This window comes from Globicephala melas, chromosome 10 (genome assembly GCF_963455315.2).
Source record: "Globicephala melas chromosome 10, mGloMel1.2, whole genome shotgun sequence".
NCBI lineage: Eukaryota > Metazoa > Chordata > Mammalia > Artiodactyla > Delphinidae > Globicephala > Globicephala melas.
The window spans coordinates 90540323-90562024 of NC_083323.1; the positions used below are offsets into that span (position 1 = coordinate 90540323).

Below are 21702 nucleotides of genomic sequence, written 5' to 3' on the forward strand. Positions count from 1 at the left end.
TTAAGAAAAAAAATGTCATGAAGAACCTAGGGGTAAGACAGGAATAAAGACACAGACACACTGGAGAATGGACTTGAGGATATGGGGAGGGGGAAGGGTGAGCTGTGACAAAGCAAGAGAGAGGCATGGACATATATACACTACCAAATGTAAGGTAGCTAGCTAGTGGGAAGCAGCCGCATAGCACAGGGAGATCAGCTCGGTGCTTTGTGATCGCCTGGAGGGGTGGGATAGGGAGGTTGGGAGGGAGGGAGACGCAAGAGGGAAGAGATATGGGAACATATGTATATATATAACTGATTCATTTTGTTGTAAAGCAGAAACTAACACACCATTGTAAAGCAATTATACTCCAATAAAGATGTTAAAAATAAATAAATAAATTATTCTTCATTAAAAAAAAGAAAAGAACTTAAAAAGTCATAGAGCAATGACAAATTGAGATAGAGACCAAGAAAAATTCCTATAAATTAAAACCATGGTTGTTAAAATTTAAAAATTTAACAAAAGGTATAAATAATAAAATTAATTTGGCTGAAGAGTCTTCCCAAACATGTCATAAAAGACAAAAATATAAAAACTTACTAAGTAAGTTATGAGAAATAGAGGATAGATCAGGATTTCCAGTATCAGTCTTTCCAGAAAACAACAATGGAGAGAATAAAGGAGAAAATAAAACCCACAATTTTTATTCCTGTTCTGTCATGTGAGCATCTAAGAGCCGAAGGCAGATAACCAAATTAAGAACAGCTTGCCTAGGGGATAAAGGTGGCACAATATTCAATACACACAATGATTTCAAGAATCAGTTCTGACCTAGTACAAAGTGTCAAAGGAATAATAAAAAAATATTTCTCTGAGCTGCAAGAAAGACTATAGTTTAAAAAGGCCCACTAACTGTTAAATTAATAAAGTAATAATAACAATAATAATAACAACAACTGTAAATAGCCTGTAAGGATTGTCAGATTTAGCAAATAACAATACATACAATTGAGACATAATTTTTATTCATTGTATATCTGAAATTAAATTTAAGGGTATCTGGTATTTTGTCTAGCCACCCTAACTCCAAATCTATGTACATTTAGATGAAATTGAGAAGAAATCTTTGAACTCCAAGGATGAAGACAATTCTATAAATGAACAAGGAAAGGAGTGGAGAACCATAACATGTGACCACAGTGGAATGACTCTTATATTGGCATCAAGCTTCTTCTCTGAAGAAGCTAACACCTATCCTTCTCAAACTCTTCCAAAATATAGCAGAGGGAGGAACACTCCCAAACTCATTCTATGAGGCCACCATCACCCTGATACCAAAACCAGACAAAGATGTCACAGAAAAAGAAAACTACAGGCCAATATCACTGATGAACATAGATGCAAAAATCCTCAACAAAATACTAGCAAACAGAATCCAACAGCACATTAAAAGGATCATACACCGTGATCAAGTGGGGTTTATCCCAGATGCAAGGATCCTTCAATATACACAAATCAATCAATGTGATACACCATATTAACAAATTGAAGGATAAAAACCATATGATCATCTCAATAGATACAGAAAAAGCTTTCGACAAACTTCAACACCCATTTATGATAAAAACTCTCCAGAAAGTAGGCATAGAGGGAACTTACAACATAGTAAAGGCCATATATGACAAACCCACAGCCAACATTGTTCTCAATGGTGAAAAACTGAAACCATTTCCACTAAGATCAGGACCAAGACAAGATTGCCCACTCTCACCACTATTATTCAACATAATTTTGGAAGTTTTAGTCACAGAAATCAGAGAAGAAGAAGAAATAAAAGGAATCCAAATTGGAAAAGAAGAAGTAAAACTGTCACTGTTTGCAGATGACATGATACTATACATAGAGAATCCTATAGATGCTACCAGAAAACTACTAGAACTAATCAATGAATTTGGTAAAGCAGCATGATACAAAATTAATGTACAGAAATCTCTTGCATTCCTATACAATAATGATGAAAAATCTGAAAGAGAAATTAAGGAAACACTCCCATTTACTATGGCAACAAAAAGAATAAAATGCCTAGGAATAAGCCTACCAAAGGAGACAAAAGACCTGTATGCAGAAAACTATAAGACACTGATGAAAGAAATTAAAGATGATACAAAGAGATGGAGAGATATACCATGTTCTTAGATTAGAAGAATCAACATTGGGAAAATGACTATACTACCCAAAGCAATCTACAGATTCAGTGCAATCCCTATCAAACTACCAATGGTATTTTCCACAGAACTAGAACAAAAAATTTCACAATTTGTATGGAAACAAAAAAGACCCCGAATAACCAAAGCAATCTTTAGAAAGAAAAACTGAGCTGGCGGAATCAGGCTCCCAGACTTCAGACTATACTACAAAGCTACAGTAATCAGGACAGTATGGTACTGGCACAAAAAAAGAAATATAGATCAATGGAACAAGATAGAAAGCCAGAGGTAATCCCATGTACATATGGTCACCTTATCTTTGATAAAGGAGGCAAGAATATACAATGGAGAAAAGACGGCTTCTTTAATAAGTGGTGTTGGGAAAACTGGACAGCTACATGTAAAAAAATGAAATTAGAACACTCTGTAACACCATACACACAAAAAAACTCAAAATGGATTAGAGACCTAAATGTAAGACCAGACACTATAAACCTCTTAGAGGAAAACCTAGGCAGAATACTCTATGACATAAATCACAGCAAGGTCTTTTTTGACCCACCTCCTAGAGAATTAGAAATAAAAACAAAAATAAACAAATGGGACCTAATGAAACTTAAAACTTTTGCATAGCAAAGGAAACCATAAACAAGACAAAAAGGCAACCCTCAGAATGGGAGAAAAGATTTGCAAACAAAGCAACTGACAAAGGATTAATCTCCAAAATATACAAGCAGCTCATGCAGCCCAATATCAAAAAAATAAACAACCCAATCCAAACATGGGCAGAAGACCTAAATAGACATTTCTCCAAAGAAGATATACAGATTGCCAACAAACTCATAAAAGGATGCTCAACATCACTAATCATTAGAAAAATTCAAATCAAAATTACAATGAGGTATCACCTCACACCAGTCAGAATGGCCATCATCAAAAAATGTACAAACAATAAATGCTAGAGAGGGTGTGGAGAAAAGGAACCCTCTTGCACTGTTGGTGGGAATGTAAATTGATACAGCCACTATGGAGAACAGTATGGAGGCTCCTTAAAATACTAAAAATAGAGCTACCATATGACCCAGCAATCCCACACTGGGCATATACCCTGAGAAAACCATAATTCAAAAAGAGTCATGTACCACAATGTTCATTGCAAGACAATTTACAATAGCCAGGACATGGAAGCCACCTAAGTGTCCATCAACAGATGAATGGATAAAGAAGATGTGGCACATATATATACAATGGAATATTACTCAGCCATAACAAGAAACGAAATTGAATTATTTTTAGTGAGGTGGATGGACCTAGAGTCTGTCATAAAGAGTGAAGTAAGTCAGAAAGAGAAAAACAAATACCGTTTGCTAACACATATATATGGAATCTACAAAGAAAAAAATTTGTTCTGAAGGAATAAAGATGCAGACGTAGAGAATGGACTCGAGGATGGGGAAAGGGGAAGGGTAAGCTGGAAAGAAATGAGAGCGTGGCATGGACATATATACACTACCAAATGTAAAATAGATAGCTAGTGGGAAGGAGCTACATATCACAGGGAGATCAGTTTGGTGCTTTGTGACCACCTAGAGGGCTGGGATAGGGAGGGTGGGAGGCAGACTCAAGAGGGAGGGGTTATGTGGATATATGTATATATATAGCTGATTCACTTTGCTATACAGCAGAAACTAACAGAACATTGTAAAGCAATTATACTCCAATAAAGATGTTAAAAATATAAAAATAAATAAAATATAAAATATCATGTGTTCTCTGTAAATAAATAAGAATATATTTCACTGAAAAGGTAATGCATATGCTACCTTTCATTTTCTTACAGTATTTATTTAAGACTATTCAGTTACAACTTAAAATGCCAGAAAAATGCTGATAATTAGAAATGCTGTCCAGCAAGTCAGAGGTTCTTCTCCTTGTAGGTTGCCTGTCCTATCAGCCTGTCATATTTTAAAAGGCTAATGAATTCCCTTTTGATGAGCAGACTCTTCTCACACTTGTGGGCTTAAAGTCTCAGCTGGAGGAAGGGTAAAAGCAGGTACAGGATGGAACTACAGTAAGTTATCCCTAGCAGCATCTCTCATATCAGTGTTCCTGGCATTGAGTCTGAGTCACCTAAATGACATAGAGAAGTAATTGGGATACTGATAGGCAGAAGCAATGGATGTCAGTGAACCTATGATTATCCTATTTCTTGCCATATCAGCATGATATTAAAAGCCAAGAAGCAACTCTTAAAACCAAATAAACCTGAGCTGTTATTGAAGAAATGTAAAAACAAAACAACTTCTGCATCCCCCAAATTATCTGATAGATCTGAATGAATCAAAATGGTTGCATTTACCTTAAGGCTTAAGCAGTTAGTAAAGTTGAGTTTATGGACAAAATAGTCAATGATTCCCAATTATTCAAAAATATTTAAGTGCACTGAGCTATTTATTTCACACTTTGGTCCAATATTGGTTTAATTATAACACATCTCAGTTTACACTTCTACAAGAAATAAACTATACAATGATAAGTCTTAGTAGATATTTGCTCAAAAGCAAGGACCCAAATACTTGGTACCTCTCTGTGCTCTTTCATTTCTGCTTGCAAACCAGACAAAAATCTGATTAAGGATATGTTTTTCCCAACCCAGCTCATTGTTTCAGAGGACCTAAAGGCACTTACTATTGAGAGACTAAGTCAGGGGGTAAAAAAGTGAGGATATAAAGGAGATTTTAAAGCTATGTACAAAAAAGAACTTTGAATGTGGTTATTGGCGCGTAGAATTGGAAGAAAATAGATTAAAACCTCTACCAAGTATTTTAGAGAATTTCGTTGGCAAAGAAACCATGAACCTTGATTTAATTGAATGTTTAAAAGTAAAATAACCTGGCTTTGTCTGGAAGTGGATCACAAAGGCTATACAGTCTCCAAGGAGGATAATAGGAAGGTGCGGCCAAGGTGCAAGGAAAAAACTTGCCAGAATTGACCTGGGGCCAATAAAAAAATGAACAAGGGAAAAAAAAAAGAAATAAGCTATAATTAAATACAGAGAATATTTCCAATTACAAGCTAATTCACGTTTTACCAGTTTATTTCTTACATCTTAGTATTTTGCAAAGCATACATTTCAAAGATAATTAATGGTCTAATTTTACAAGATCAATAAATTATAAAAACTCTAAGAAACCTCAGAAAGCATCTAGTTCAGCTACCTTACTTTACTTTTTTAATTTTTTAAGTTTGATATTGGAGCATAGCTGATGAACAATGTTGTGTTATTTCAGGTGTATAGCAGAGTGATTCAGTTATACATATACATGTATATCTATGTTTTTTCCAATTCTTTTCCCATTTAGGTTATTACAGGATATTGAGCAGCATTCCCTGTGCTATACAATAGGTCCTTGTAAACAAATGGGACCTAATTAAACTCAAAAGCTTTTGCACAGCAAAGGAAACCATAAACAAAATGAAAAGACAACCCACAGAATGAGAGAAAATATTTGCAAATGATGCGACTGACAAGGGATTAGTCTTCAAAATTTATAAACAGCTCATACAGCTCAATAATCAATAAAACCAATAACCCAATCAGAAAATGGTCAGAAGACTTAAACAGACATTTCTCCAAAGAAGACATACAGATGGCCAAGAGGCATATGAAAAGATGCTCAACACTGCTATTAGATAAATGTAAATCAAAATTACAATGAGCTATCACCTCACTCAAATCAGAGCGGCCATCATCAAAAAATCTACAAACAATAAATGCTGGAGAGGGTGTGGAGAAAAGGGAACCCTCCTGCACTGTTGGTGGGAATGTAAATTGGTACAGCCATTATGGAGAAGAGTATAGAGCTTCCTTAGGAAACTAAAAATAGAGCTACCATATGATCCCGCAATCCCACTCATGGGCATATATCTGGAGAAGAACATGGTTCAGCCACCTTACTTTATACAAGAGGAATTGGAGGCCCCGGGAAGGTAAGGGATTTTCTCAAAGTTCACAGCAGTTAGTTCGGGGTAGGTCAGGAGCTAAGCTTCCTTCCCTACTGGGGGAGGGGAGGGGAGGGGCACTTTCCATTTACTGACAAGGGATTCTTAAGCACTGCGACACCAGGGAAGCCCTCGACTACCATCTTTAATCCATATTTTCTGCTAAAGCAGCAGCATGCTTTGTGCTGTCTTTGATTAATCACTACACACTTACCTTCTTTTAAATATTTTATGTCTTATTGCCCAGTCTCTCATTTACTATAGCAAACGTTGATTACGTCTTGTGTTATTTACATGACCAGGAAATATGTGAAGAATGTAGCAATTAGCCACTAATGAGATGAGCCCCCAAACCTGGACCCACATCCCCAGCCTGTCACTTTGCAGCTGTGTGGTTTAGGCAAGTCACCTAATCTCTCTAAGCCCTGATTTCCTTCCTGAAAAGAGGAGAATTCTATTTGGAGGGGTGGAAACAATGTATTTAGGCTGAACCTTTTTTCCATGACCATTTCTCAGGTTAAAAACATCAAATATTGGCAAAGTTATTTGGTTCAACCCAATATAAAAAATATTTGGCACATAATAGGCACTCAGTTATAGATATCATAATTATTATAATTCTCTTTCAAGCTATTTTTTGCTTAGCAACTCTGTGGCAAAGGAAGTACCTTAAAGGGAATCATTCTTTTTTTTTTTTTTCTTTTCTTAAGTGGAAAGCTTTACATTTATTTAATTGCTCTCTTATAACTAGATTTTAACATTAATGGACAAAATTAAAAATTTATTTTTAATCATGAATCAGGTGTGGTCCTAAGAATGTCATGTATTCTCAACAGGGTAATGAGGTAGGTGCTAATACTGTCCCACTTTGAAAATGAAGAGCTGTAGTACAGGGTGATTTGCCCAAGGTCACAGAGCTAGTAAAGGCCAAGCTAGAACCGGATCCTAGGCAATCTGATGTTTGAGCTTCGTACATTCTTTTGTGTCACACTATTTGTCACACAGTCTTAAAAATAGGAGTCGCTTAGTATTGATAAATAATATCATACCTTATTGGGAATGGGGTAGAGATACAGACTCCAGGATAAACACTCTGACACCATGATGACAGAGAATCACACACTTTTATTTCTTTGCTTCTTTCCCTCCTGGCCCAGGCAATGAAATAACAACCTGCCCACAAATTAAACCTTGCTATTCATAGGTTTCTGAGTCATCTCTCTAGGACCATAGTGTTTGGTCCTTACTGCCAATCAGGCACTAATTGTACTATATTGTATCTTTTAATGGAGGGGCCAATGTCCAATATGTAACTGACTCAATTGGCTTGTTGAACGGATGCTTTGAATGCACACTTATTAATCTTGATAAATTCTGTGCAATGTTGGATTACTTCTTTTTTCTCTGAACACGAAAACAGAAACAAAAACAAAACAAACCACAATAGATTTCACTTTTGCTTGTGCCCTCATGCACATGGTGCCTACTTAAATGATATGCTCTCAAAGGGCATTAAATAAATGTGGTGCACCAAGTAATTTTATTACCATAGTCTGTTTTTATTCTTTTGATATTTATTTATTTGGTTGCCCTGGGTCTTAGTTGCAGCAGGTGGGCTCCTTAGTTGAGACTCGTGGGCTCCTTAGCTGAGGCACATGTGCTCCTTAGTTGCGGCTCCAGGGCTCCTTAGTTGCAGCAGGTGGGCTCCTTAGTTGTGGCAGGCAAACTCTTAGTTGCGGCATGCATGTGGGATCTAGTTCCCTGACAAGGGATCGAACCTCGGCCCCCTGCATTGGGAGTGTGGAGTCTTATCCACTGCACCACTAGGGAAGTCCCCCTGTAGTCTGTTTATTAATTAGAAAAAAATTCCCATAAATCAAATTCTGAGATCACTACTCTTTATCCTGTAGTTTGGTTGGCTTGAAATTCTCCTGACCTGATAGAAAAAGTGCTTTAGCTTTAGCTTCAGTGAAGTATTCGGAAACATTTTTCATGTGTAATGAAATACTTATTTCCAGGGATCTTGAAAAAGGAGAGAAGCGCTCTGAATTGCTTCATCCTCTGGCATGTACTCTTTTCCAACACTTTTATAGATGTTATTTTTAATGGGGAGCTTTATGGCCACCTTGACCTTTCTCCAAAACTGAGTCTGAAAAATTAGATCAGTCAGTTAGCCCCCCTCTTATCATTACGGGAACATCTTAAAATGATAAATGAACTAATGGGCACAAACGAAGGGAAAGGAAGCTTTGCTCAATGAGAACATGAATGTCTGCTAAAAATCATAGCTCAGCTCTGCCTATTTGGTCTGTGTTTCAAACTCATCTTTGTTCTTTCAAAATTGCATCTCTTTCGATCTTTGGTGTACTTTAACTTGAAAGTCTATCTGGTTAAATATGCATTAGTCATGCTCTAAATTTTACATTGTAGAAAATGTGTCATCTGCCATACAAGATCTTACTCCTAAAGCTTTCAAAACTATTACAGTTGTCTACTTCTCTTACAATATTGTGTCTGCGTGCATGTACAGTGTGATTGGTCCCTACAATCACTTCTGCTGAAGGCCCTTTAAGGAAGACCAACTATATTTACACCTCAAGAAACTCATAATCCAAGCCAGAAAAGAGGAAAACAACAACAGCTGGAATTGAGTTAGGTGGTTTATTTGTTCAGCAGACATTCTTTGAAGTCCGTCTCTGTACTAGGTCCCAGGAATCCAGCAGTGAATACGCATTGAAAATGATACAGTTTATGGAGAAATTATTCTATATGAGCAATTAATTTGTGTTATCGTATGAAGAGCTTGGAATGATTAAGCATGTTCACATTGCTGTGAATACAGAAACCTTCTGCGTGTAATCTCTGCCCGTGCCACTCAGAGTTCTTGTCCATGACGAGGACCACGGGCTCGTACTTGGATGGAAATCAACACACTGCTGTCTTCATTGAAAAAGTCTTGCACAGAAAAAATAGTAGCTGAAATTAAGAGTGTGCCTAGGGATGCAGGCAATTCATATGCTGGCACAAGCTCCTGAGGTCATCCTGCACATTCTACCAAGGGCCTTATCTGGCTGCAGACCAGTAAGAAACAATCTGCAGGTGGGCAACAGTCTTCTGACCTCAGTTTGGCAGGCATTGCTCTAGACTGCATTCCCACCTTGCTGAGAGTTACCCACTGTGAACTCAGTCCACAGAAGCCGTGATCTGAGAGCATGCTTAAGGAAAGATTAAATCCTAGTGTTAAAGGCCCCAAAGAATCCTAGTTCAGAGTAGACTTTGGAGGCAGCACAGACACAAAAGAGAATTTCGAACAGACCCATGTTCCTGTCCTTCAGTTACATTCCTCTCATCACTCTGGTTAAGACCCTACTATCAGCTCCTTTGTGAGAAGGAATTGGAGTGTGATCAATACTTACTACGCCCTCGTTAGAGTAGCTTCTCAAACATAATGTGCGTACAGATCTCCTGGGGACCTTGTTAAAAATTCGATTTTCGTTTAGTCAGTCTGGGCAGGCCCTAGTTTCTACAGTTTTAACAAGCTTCCAGACAATTCGAATGCTGCCGGATACTGGGTCACGTTGAGTCCGTGAGGCTTGGTGTTTGTGGTATTTACAGTTCACTGCATATATTATTACAGCAAACTGGGTCAGTCATTCTCAATATATTCTTTTTCTGTTTTAATGAAGACATGAATGAAAGATCCTCTAACTATTATATTCGGGGTTATTAAAAACTCATTAAGTAATATGAGTAGAATTCACTCATTTTTCTCTTGATATCTATACTTGCACAGGTATTATTAACTAATTTTTTAACCTTGTGCTGGGTTCCTTTGGATATGGTTGGACTGTGTAGGAATAAAGGACCTGACCATTCCCATAAATTTGTTCAGATATTTCCGTAAAGCACCTAAGTATAGAGTCCCATGGCTCTCGGAAGGTACAGATAGGGATACAGTAAATAAGAAATAGAGAATCTTTCAACTATATATATATATATATAAAACTATATCTATCTGTATAAGTATGTATAGACAGAAACTTAACATAAAATTTATATCCCAGTCACTTTCCCACTTCTCCTCATATGGTATATTGATTTTTCTATTACTATTGTCTTTGGCCAACCACTGACACAAGGGCACATTCATAAAGGTAATGAAGAGAAAGCCAGAGAATGCAGGTGTTGCTGTTTACAACTTAGAGAAACTACCACTTCCACTTAGTCACAGAGACTAGCATGTCAAGTTGCCAAGAAAAAAGAAAGTGGCAAAACCACTACCAGGATATACAGAAACTGCTCACTTCCTAACAGAGGGCTGGCAATAAAGAGCCTGGGAAATTGGATTCACCGAAAAGAGCTGAGATTTAGTTCCACCATTAATAATGGCAAGTGGGAAACATTAAGGACACTTGAGACTCATGGCTCATCCATTCATTCATTGTGACAAGGACACGGCATTGGCAAAGCTTCCAAAGTCTTGAATCTGTGCCTTTTAGTATTGTTCAGTAAAATGTGTTCAGGGAATGTGAGCTAGACGCTGTACGATGCAGGAAATACAAAGATGATTAAGAAATAGTCCTTGGCCTCAAGTGGTCCACTGCTTACGGGACTGGTGGAAAAACAAATTAGAGGTTAAAACATATGATAAAATGCTATTTGTCCCATGTCTGAGTTATATAATCCTTGAACTTTTGTTCTGATTCTGATTATAATAAAGCTCTTTATATCATGTGATTGACACGTTGATATAATTTTCTTTTTCTATAGCAAAGAGGAAACTTCTGCTGTCTTCTTCATGGCAGCCTTTTAATAATTGAGGTGTCTGTCATAATTATATTTCGATGCTTCTTCAAACTAACACTTATTTCCTTTTCCAAAGAATAATAGAAAGACATATAGTTAATTCTTAGCACATTATTTTGCTTATATAATCAATAGAATGTATCATACATTCGTTACATCTAACAAAAACCCTGGCTTATAGAAGAGAAAGTGGAAAGAAAGAAAAAGGAACCGCTGGGGACAATTTGAACAGCAAATTTCTCCTACCTTTTCCTGAGCAAGCTGATGATTATCTGGGAGGCTGCAAAGAGGCCATTTAGGGCATTTTGCCTTTGGGCAGCTGGTTGGGGCAGCAAGGAAAACAATTTAGATTATTTATGGATTTTCCAAAATCTGAGTGTTTTCCTGTGAAGTGGGCACGGCAGCTGTTTCTGCATCCTGCCTGTTCTTTCGTAGCCTCTCCATCTGAGCTATGCCAGCTTGTCACTATTTTTCTTATTAGTATTTCTCATGAATGAAACGAGATTCCACACCATCTTGGTGGAGTTATCTTTTTTTTTTTTTTTTTTTTGCGGTACGTGGGCCTCTCACTGCTGTGGCCTCTCCCGTTGCGGAGCACAGGCTCCGGACGCGCAGGCTCAGCGGCCATGGCTCACGGACCCAGCCGCTCCGCGGCACGTGGGATCTTCCCGGACCGGGGCACGAACCCGTGTCCCCTGCATCGGCAGGCGGACTCTCAACCACTGCGCCACCAGGGAAGCCCTGGAGTTAGCTTTTGAGCTTGTCTTTGAAGAAATTAACGGGCAATAATGGCCTCACACTCTCCATGGTAACATTATAGGCTTAAAAAATAATTGGATAGATTTAGACTAATTTAACATAGAAAATCAAGTACAGATTCAAGAATGGTACTTTTCTAAATGGCTATATTAGATGACTAAATTTCCTTTTTCAAGAAAAAATAATCACATCCATTTCCTCCTTTTCTTTTGTGCTTTTAAAAATAAAACGTTAGCTGACACTCTCCTTCTCTTACAGGTGTTCAGATAATTGAATTTCTGATCAAGGTAATGGTGAGGAAAAGAATCCCTCCTAAAAGGTAATTTACGATTATGATTGAAGCAGCTAAATAAATTAGAATTTGAAATAAATGCTGTCAAAAGTGTGAATCAGATCATTAGAAGGCTACTTCACAGGAAGGGCACAGCTCCAACAGAATAAGCATAAGTGCTCAGTTTACCAGGATAAAATAAAACAGTTTCTTGCAGAGGACTGACTTAAGAAAAGAGAGAATAGAGAAGAAAAGAAAAGGAGATGTTTTATACCAATGTATCTAGCTAGATTCTTTTTTTTTAATTTTTATTTTATATTAGAGTATCATTAACAATGTTGTTTCAGGTTTATAGCAAAGTGATTCAGTTATACATATACAAGTATCTGTTCTTTTTCAGATTCTTTGCCTATTTAGGTTATTACAGACTACTGAGCAGAGTTCCCTGTGCTATACAGTAGATCCTTGTTGGTTATCTATTTTAAATATAGCAGTGTGTACATGTCAATCTTTGCTGAGAACCTGCTAGACAGGAGACACTGTGCTGGGGGTTTGCCTGCTTTTAGAATGCTTTGCTAACCCAACGTGTGGCCTACAGCAGGGGTCCCCAATCCCCAGGCTGCGGACAGGTGCCTGGTCGGCAGCCTGTTAGGAACCTGGCGCACAGCAGGAGGTTGAGTGGCAGGCGAGTGAGCGAAGCTTCATCTGCAGCTCGCTCCCTGTCGCTCGAATTACCGCCTGAGCCGTGCCACCCCACGCCCGGACCCCGGTCCGTGGAAAAATTGTCTTCCACGAAACCGGTCCCTGGTGCCAAAAAGGTTTGGGGACCGCTGGCCTACAGAACAGCACTGTTTGTATCTTTTGGGAGCTTGTGATAAATGTTTAATATGTTTAATAAAATGTTTAATAAGATTCCTAAATCTTACAAATATCATTCATATGTAAAGGGAGGCAACCACCTCTAATGCAAACAGGAGACCAACGTTTCCTAAACGTATGTCAGGATGTGTTCAGTTACTTCTGGGAATCGGTATTTTCACAAGGGACCCAGGAGATTCTTATGATTAAACAAGTCTGGTAAACATTGATCTAGATAAATAACTGTACAAAACCCGATGGGGTAGAGATCAATTGTTTCTCTTCTAATTACTGTGCAATTTATGTTTTGTCCTTATTAGATAAATGGGAATACTTATTAGGCATACTGACACAAACTTTAATTTTCAACGTGTTACTTGATGCAAGTCAGTCGTTTTAAAGTTTCTCTTTAGATATGGAACACTTTGCTCAAAAGAAATATTTTTCCCACTTAAAAAATCCTTTAATTATTTAAAATCTTTAAGAAAAAGGTGATGATTTAAAAATCGATCAGTATATTTTTAGTCAAAGCATAGAGTCATCCGCTATAAAAATCATACCTAATTAACTGTAATGAGAACATCTATTCGCTGGCCTGTATTTTTCTGTAAGTACAGAAAGGGAGATTTTATTTTGTTTTGGCTTAAAGCAACACACATTTACTGTCTTAGAGTTCTGAAGGTCAGAGATTAAGTCAGTTTCACTGGGCCAGCATCAAGGTGTTCGTGGGGCCGTACTTCTTCTGGAGGCTCTAGGGAACACCTGTTTCTTGGCCTATTCCAGCTTCTAGAGCTGCATTCCATGCATCCCTGGCTGGAGGCCCTTTCCTCCATCTTCAAAGCCATGTTGCGTCAGCTGTCACATTACCTTCTTCCTTTGTTCTGCAGTCAAATCTCTCTGTCTCCTTATAAGGACACTAGATCACCAGATTATTATAAAGGGATGTAACTCAGAACAGCCAGATGGAAGAGATGCAGAGGAAAAGGTATGGAGAAGGCGTATGGAGTGTTCTTGCTGTGTCCGAGTGTGACTTTCTCCCCAAATTTCCACGTGTTCACCAACCTGGAGGTTCTACTTAAGATGTATTATAAAAGGTAATACCGTTCCCAGTAATGAATGGTGAGCACTTGAAGGTAAATCTTTCAGGAGAATATAAAGATAGTCAAACATACATTTATAAGAAGATACAAAATAAACACTATTCAAAACAATTACTTAGGTTTGTTTATTAAGCTGCTTTCCTATAATGACTTAACTAGTGATAAATAAGATGACAAAAAAAATAGAATTTACAGGAATATTAATTAAGGGTTTTCTTCATCCCCAAAGCAGCAGCAGCTAAACTTATATCTTAACAGCAGAAAAAAAACCCCAACATTTTTGGTGATTTACCCAATGACCCCATGATAGCCTTTCTTACAGTAACACATTTTATTTTGCAGCATTTTAACAGCCAGATTTTAGAAATGTTAATAGAAAAAGCCTTACTGCTCTTGAAATGTATGTAAGATGTTATAGCTGACATTGTACCTTGGTTTAAGGACATACAAAATATTGAAAAAAATCTAATTTCTAAAAACTGGTTTTTAAAAGGAACAGTATCCCTTAGGGCAGGAAATAATAACACCATGTGTCTTAAAATAGTGTAAGGCGTCTTTCAGATGTTATCCTCACCAGAAAATCTGGCATTTCCAGATTTAAGTTTCATAGTTTCAGCCATATGTGAGTGACCCCAAAGACATTCTGCAATTTTGCTGACATGTAGGAGGTCTGAGCCCGGTGAGTGAAGACAATAAACAGGTCTTGATCTTGGCAGAATATGCCACGTGCCCCTCTCATGGAGGCTTGCTGGTTCTCTCTTTTCTTATTCAGTGATAATTATTTAGATTATTTTTAGACCGCTTGAAGCATGCAGCTTGGCCAATATAACGGATTTTCCCACGAATTGTGATAGGGCTAGGTTAAATAGAGTAACATGACCCCAAATCATGTTAAGTCTTTGTGGTAAATCTTAGGTTATGTGAGGATTAAGCTCTTTAAAAAAATTGAGTAACATGAAATCAGTTTCCAAGTAGATTGTATTCTGATTGCCTAATTTAAACATCATGGTAGTATTTAGTGTGGTCCTTTAAACTTTCTATCTTAAATATCAAAAGTGTCCATTATACCCCAATATAAAATAAAAATTAAATTAAAAAAAAGCGTCCACCGAACTCTTAGATCACGGTTGAATGTGGTCAAGTGTCATGTTAAGACTTTAGAATGGTAGTGAGTTGCACATATTAGAACATTCTGTATCAATACACAGTCACTGGTGATTATGCTGAGATCCTAGAACCCCACTACTTTGCTCTCAGCTTCTCCACAGATAATTCTCACCGTTTCTGTTCCCTTTCCAAGGGTAAGCCATAAGCCCAGGAGAAGCAAGAAAAGTAGATTAATTAAAGAAGTTAAAAATAGGACTGCTTCCTCTGAAGCAAACCAGCTCGATCACCAGGAAAAAGCCCTGCACATAAGTCTCTATTTTATTTTTACATGAAACAATAGCTTACATTTTACATGTAGGCAGTGGAAGCAAATGTTCAGAAAAATTTAAGCAAATAACTAACTTGGACCATATATAGTTCTCTGAATATACCAATTAGGAGGTGATGGCATCAAAGATTTGAATAATTGCTTTAATTGACTCTGGAAGAAAAGATACAGTCTAAGATTTTTTTCTTACTTTTTTTTAACTAAGTAATTTTTCAAATTACTGAATGACCTAAAGGGCATTCATTATCTTTAAGATACAGTTTGAATATCATTTTTTGTAATCATCAGCTTCACATTTCTCATAGCAGTTTACTTCCTCAGACTTTAATTTAGTGAGCTAACATTTCCTCATTACCAAAAATATTGCATAATTGTCCATGTAATTCCTTTAGGAAGTTAATTGCATAGCATCCTGATCTCAGCTTGGAAAATTAGCTGTCAGGGTCACATAATTTCTTCTTGCCAAGATTTAAACCACTATCCTTCCAATTTTACTGTCAGATATGAGGAGCTATATTAGATGTGGAAATCAATAATAAATCACTCCTTCAATAAGGAACCTGTGGTTTCCTGATTAGGAACGATTCTAAATTTCACTCTCCTGACTACAGTATTCTCTATCACAATGCTTACATTTCTATTAGGATGCAATCATATTTTTACAGTTGGCAGGACTTTCTATTAGCTGATGATGACAAGCAGATTGGAATCTAATTTATAGACTAAACTATTTACATAGAATAACTTAAATTTGTCTTTGCAATTATACCTGGAAATTATCAATGAAATCCATTTTCACCAGAAGTATATGTAACTTAATATAGAATATGTAGGATTATATTTAACTTCTACTTGGTTTTCTAGCATGTTTTCATGCTTCTTTCATTTTCAATTCTTTTTCTTTTGGTAAAAAGAATCTAAAAATACCTGTCCTTACAAGCTATAAAGCAGTGATTTACACAGAATCATTTTTGTATGTTTGGGTCATGAAAACACATTGACTACTTACAGAAAATCCATAAACCCATATGATATAAATAGTAACTAGTACATATTATTATTATTTTGATAATTTTAGTTTAATTAATAGACACTGATACCTGGTGTTTACATTGGCAATGAAAGTCAGCAAGCATGATTACCTTAAAGAATCTCTAATAATGCAATGTTATTTATGAACCTCCCTTGTTAACTATTTCAAAAGCATCAGCATTACCCTTCCCCTCCCACCCCCTGACCCCGGCACCACTGCACCATCCACCTCTGCCCCAGCAACCTCTTCCCTTGCCCCCGGGATATCCCATCAGCCAGCCCTTCACACTCATTGTACCCAATACCTGGCCTTCTTCCTTTCTTCCCTTTTCAAGATTCATCCTTCTTACTCCCTCCCAGAGTCGGTCCCCTTCATAGCTCTTCCAGCTCTCTGGTTTTCCCTCAAAGTACTAGCCCAGCTCACACCCCCATTAGCTATACTTGCCATCCCTTAAATAATAATCAAATGCTAAATACTCACAATGCTAAATTTGATTATCATTCTCTAAGTCCAAAACTTCTATACAAATAGAGCACAACAGGAGCCACCATATTGAATGCATATTCGTTTTAAAATACTCTGAATCATAGGGAAGAAAAAAAACCTCCATTATTAGGTTAGGATTCTGAGACTCAGAGTAATCTGCCATGGCTACACATTAAGAAAATGAATGACACAAACTTGATTCAAATTCAAGACCGTCAGTCTTTGCATACTTTGTTCTTTCCCTCTGCCACACTGATTTCCAGTGGTAATGTATGCAACAATAATCCTATTGATATAATTATGCACCTGTGAAGAAAAACAAATTGGTCCTGGATGTTAACTATTTTGTGCCAATTCTGATTAACATTTGCTCTCACATCAAACAAAGACCAAAGATCCTGTTGCATGTAGGGAACTATTTTCGTTATGAATGTTTCACTGATTTGATACTTCCAGTGTCAGTTTCATGCAATCTTTTACTTCTTTATCTTACATCTGTAAATCTTTTTTCCCATTCTTTTTTCTATCTGTCTGTCTGTCTCTTTTTTTCCCATTATCCTTTACTCAGTAACTCTTTGGTATACCTTATTCAGGCAGGCATCATTCCCATGAGGCTCTCTATTCTACTACATTTCCCTCAGCTTGTTGAGTCTGGTGGTCCCTACACTGAGAGTAAGAGGGAGAGGAACAGAACCTTATAAGCTGATGGAAGGATACTTCCCATGGATTGTTACTACAATAAACATTACTTTTACACTCTTGTCTACTGCTTATAAGAAGTATTGATGTTGCATTGACAAATGAAAGCAAATACTCTTTGGCTCGTGCAGTTTCCCAACTCTAAGTGTGAGAGAAAAAGTCCTGCATGTTTCGCAGCAGAGGCAACCGACACGCCATGGGTCTATGTAAATTGGCCATACCTCTGAGCCCTTTGTTGTCAGGCCCCTTATAGTTGGAACATCTTGGGGAAAGTAATTTGGCGCAGTGAGAGACAAGGCCAGGCTTTGAAATCAGCTGCAATGTTTTGACACAGGTGTGATATTTACTGGCTGACTTCCACCAGATCCTTTTTATCTTCAGTAGATTCCGAGGACTGTCTGACTTAGATCACCAAAGTGAGTTATTATTATAAAATTCTATTTAAAAATAATAACTCTAAGAGGTTAATATAGAAATTCCATTTATTCATGAAAGTAAGGAAGTGGAAATATAATTGAATTATCCTCAACTTTTATTGAGAGTCAACTAGTCACAGGGCACTCTGTTAGGTGGGTCCTAGAGATACAAAGTGGCATTATTTATTATCTGTTATTTCTTAAGGTTTACAATCTATCTGGGGAGATTGGACAAACATATGAAAAAGGCAAACATAAGTGCAAAGTAGCATATGCCAAAAGACATATGACAAATACAGAGAAGTGTTTAGAATAGGTAATGATCACAAAGGGTTAAATTTTCAGGGAAGATTTTCTAAAGGGAACTAGGACTTAAATTCAACCTTGAAGAAAAAGTAGACTTAATATATTATAAATAATAGCAAGTACAATTTATTGGATGATTATGTGTCAAATTTAGTTCTTTATAAATATCTAATGCTCTTGACAACTCAAGCAGATTGATATTAGTATTGCCATTTTACAGGAAAAAAAAAACTGGGGCTAAGGGAAATTACAGTAAGCTATGTCACCTTTAAAGTGGAAAATAAGGTGCATTTTCTTTTATTTTCACACCTCAGAGATAACATTTGTGAAAATAATCTATGTAGGAAATTTGACTTTCATCAAACTTGAAAAACTTTTTCAAATAACCTAAAGAGAGAATGGAACCTCACATGACTGACCTACTCTGCACAGCTATGGCCATTTTTATCAAACGTAGGATGTCACTGATCTTATTTTGGGAGAGATACTTGATAATACAGACACTTGATGATTCTAGCAGAGATCAATAATGACTAACATTAAAAATACCCCCCCCCAACATAGAGGGACATTCAGGCATATATCCAAAGGCAGTAAATATTCAAATAGTTAATATAAAATATGTATTCTTTCTTGGAACAAGAGTATCTCAGTCCTAGAGACCAAAATTAAATAATGATAAGGGATAATACTTAAGAAAATAATCTTAAGCTACAGTCTGGGATTTTAAAGAAATCAAATCAACCCTTTGGATGAAATCCCGCAACCCATCCCATCCACGCCTACTCTCTCATCATTTAATTTCCTTACCTTGAAGAAGCAGTCAACTTTGAAATTGCTAGGAAGGCAAACTGAATGAGCCTGATAAATAAATAGATGGTTTCAAGTCTTCTACACAAAGATCACAGAAAAATTTGAAGGAATCGATATGCTTTTCCTTTCTAGTTTTCATTTTCTCCTTCTCCGAAATCCTATGAGGTCTAATTTTCATATTCGATGAACATAATAAAGAGGAAGAGAAAGTAAAGATGTTTGGAGTTATGGTAAGAGAAAGTTAAAAATCACAGTTGTAATTGCAGGATTGGAAGTTGGTCATGGGTTGTAGTACGGAAGCTTATAATACGTACGGTATGCATATAGTTTTGTTCTTTCGTTGTTCTGCATTGGCACTCTAAGTAGATAATAAGCTACCTGAAGAGGAGAAATGAATCTTCTACTTTTTCTGTTTCCCTCACAGAATCCAGAATTGCCCAAAGACTGATATTTTTGAGTGCCTTTTGTTTTTGTTTGTTTTTTTTTGCGGTACGCGGACCCCTCACTGTTGTGGCCTCTCCCGTTGTGGAGCACAGCCTCCGGACGTGCGGGCTCAGCGGGCCCAGCCGCTCCGCGGCACGTGGGATCTTCACGGACTGGGGCACGAACCTGTGTTCCCTACATCGGCAGGCGGACTCTCAACCACTGCGCCACCAGGGAAGCCCTTGTGTGCCTTTTGGATTAGACACTGTAGTAAGTTCCAGGGATTCAATCAATACTTTCAGGTTGATTTGGTGATCAATTGAATTGAGAAAAGAAGCTGGTAACTCTGTGTTTATGTACATAATGAGTTTCCCTGAACCTTTAAATAAATTGGATTATGAATAGTGTCTAGACTGACACTCGTTCTTACATTTTTCTAAATAATGCTGAGTCCATAAAAGCACTACATTGGTCAGAATATAATGTTATCCATAACTCAGAGATGAAGCTTATCTTAAGGTAAATGATGAGGGGAATAGAGCCTTCTTATTCCTGTGATCTAAAGCTCGGGAAAATCACTCAGCTTGTGACCAAATTAAACAGTGCAAATAACAAACGGCTGTAAAATCCTTTACATACCCAAATCACTGACTATTTCCACATCTTTGTTTTCGTTTATTTTTTAATCGGGATAATACCATTTAGTCTCCAAGTCCACAGCACTTCAGTGACTAGTAAAAACAAAAATCAAGAAAAGCAAAATATTGTGCTATGTCACTTTATGTTGGTGCAAAATTCTTCTCTTTGTATGATTTTTTAGTCCTTATCCTTATGTCAAATGTAAACTGAGAGAAAGTTAACAAAATATTATAATAATTCTTCCTGAGCCCCAACATTTATGTGCCTTTGTGTGCACTTTCTATTAGTGCAATTATATCAGGACACAGCATTTATTTTTTTTACTGTGACCTGATTTCAAACCCTTGAGGAGACAGTCATAACTAAACTTAATCTAAGACCATGTCATTATTGCCTTTGTTTAACCAAGGAAGTTTCCTGGAGGAAAAATGCATATAAAGCAGCTTAATCAGAAAACGAGCAAACAAAAGCCTGTATGTAATACGAAAAAATGAAGATTAAAAATCGGTACCTAAATCACTTTCAAAAATGACAATATTTTGGGCTTCCTTGGTGGCGCAGTGGCTAGGAATCTGCCTGCCAATGCAGGGGACACAGGTTTGAGCCCTGGTCGGGGAAGATCCCACATGCTGCAGAGCAACTGGGCCCGTGTGCCACAGCTACTGAGCCCGCGTGCCACAACTACGGAAGCCCACAAACCTAGAGCCTGTGCTCTACAAGTGAAGCCACCACAGTGAGAAGCCTGCGCACTGCAACGAAGAGTAGCCCCTGCTCGCTGCAACTAGAGAAAACTCCACACACAGCAACAAAGACCTGACGCAGCCAAAAATAAAATAAATAAAAAATAAATTAATTAAAAAAAATTTTTTTAAATGACAATATTTCAAGGTAGACAATGTACGTAAGACTATAAGAAGAATTGATGCTGATCAAAGTTTGCTCCTGGACTAAAGTTCCAGGGCTCATGATTGATTTGGCTGCTCCAGAAACATAAATTTCATTTAATGTTTCATGGTTCTTTATAGCTTTTCTGGGCTTACAGAAACCGCTTCCCGGCCATATATCCTTACATGTTTTGTGCAATTTCTTTGAACAATATCCATGGGCAATAACTGCGTACATAGTGGCCAGCAGAAGATGGATTGTGTACGTAATTTTGATAATCACAAATCAAACCATCCTCTGAGTTGGAAATAGTGAGTTATAGTCACAAGAATACTACAATGGACTCAGGTGACCCCTGAATTCTGTTTCCAGTGCACCACTAGCTTCTTATGCTACGGTAAGCAAAGGACAACTTGTTTGAACCACTGATTAAAATAAAATAATTAAATGACACAAGGAAAAATTCATTTACTGACTTTAATATCTTAATCTAAAATACAATTTCTTTTAGCAATTATACAGAAATATTTGGAACTTGTACTTGATCCCTCAGTGGTAGGTATCCTATTCACATCCTCT

The 21702-nt window shown here is 37.2% G+C and overlaps 1 protein-coding gene across 2 annotated transcripts in view; it reads right to left on the minus strand.

The window, feature by feature from the left end:
• PTPRO (protein tyrosine phosphatase receptor type O) overlaps positions 1 to 21702 on the minus strand; it is a 231335-nt gene that overhangs the window by 138629 nt on the left and 71004 nt on the right. The window contains exon 2 of one of the 2 annotated variants that reach the window (XM_060306115.1): positions 19174 to 19343. The exons of the other annotated variant lie outside the window; for it this stretch is intronic. The gene's annotated coding sequence lies outside the window, so the exon portion shown is untranslated. The remainder of the gene's footprint in view (positions 1 to 19173; positions 19344 to 21702) is intronic. 2 annotated transcript variants of the gene reach the window in all.